The sequence below is a fragment of the Pecten maximus genome, chromosome 13 (genome assembly GCF_902652985.1).
Source record: "Pecten maximus chromosome 13, xPecMax1.1, whole genome shotgun sequence".
In the NCBI taxonomy this organism is placed as follows: domain Eukaryota; kingdom Metazoa; phylum Mollusca; class Bivalvia; order Pectinida; family Pectinidae; genus Pecten; species Pecten maximus.
Genome location: NC_047027.1, coordinates 24,840,393 through 24,841,157, shown reverse-complemented (window position 1 = coordinate 24,841,157; position 765 = coordinate 24,840,393).

Sequence of the window (765 nt, the reverse complement as noted above, 5' to 3'; positions counted from 1 at the left end):
TTTACCGTTTATAAAGGTAGTTCCAAAAAACAAAACTTATTCCGCTTCTGGATAGAGACATTACGATAGATAGTAGTTCCTACAACAGCTCGACAATATGTCTGAACGCAGGCCGTTGTTCGGGGATATACGACCAAAGAGATTTGTTTTCATGCATTGAATATAAAATATGTTCTTACGCATGGATTCATATCACAATTTGGATGTCAGCTATGCTCAAATAGACTGCAAATCTATCTACTTAAATGTAAACATTTGCACAGAAACACACACATCATGACAAAGTCAGGCACGATAATCCAGCCAATCACGACTGACATGATGATACTGGCCACGCCCCCTATGACCATACTGGAGGGCTTTGATTCGTACACGCTGATTCGTTTACGCCGGTAGGAGGAGGTATTGTTCTTTATGACAGCGAGCTCCGCCTTCAATTCCGTGATGATACTTTGAAGTTCATCTAGACTGAGCTTGGTTCCATTCGTTTGCCTTCTGATACAGGATATATTGGTAGCAATTCTGGTAGTGGTCGGGTCAGAAGTTGGGACGGGTGTTGTGATATCTGATTCTGAAGTTACAAAAACATCGCTCTTTATAACCTCATATATACACCAAAATACTTTGAAAGATATTCAAATCAACGAATTATCTTTGTAAAACATAAACGGAACATTTTTTGTTTTAACATACATACAACCATCATTTTTGGGCTAAATAATTCAAAGAAATGTGTTTTCAGTAAGATATCAGCCTCAAACCGAC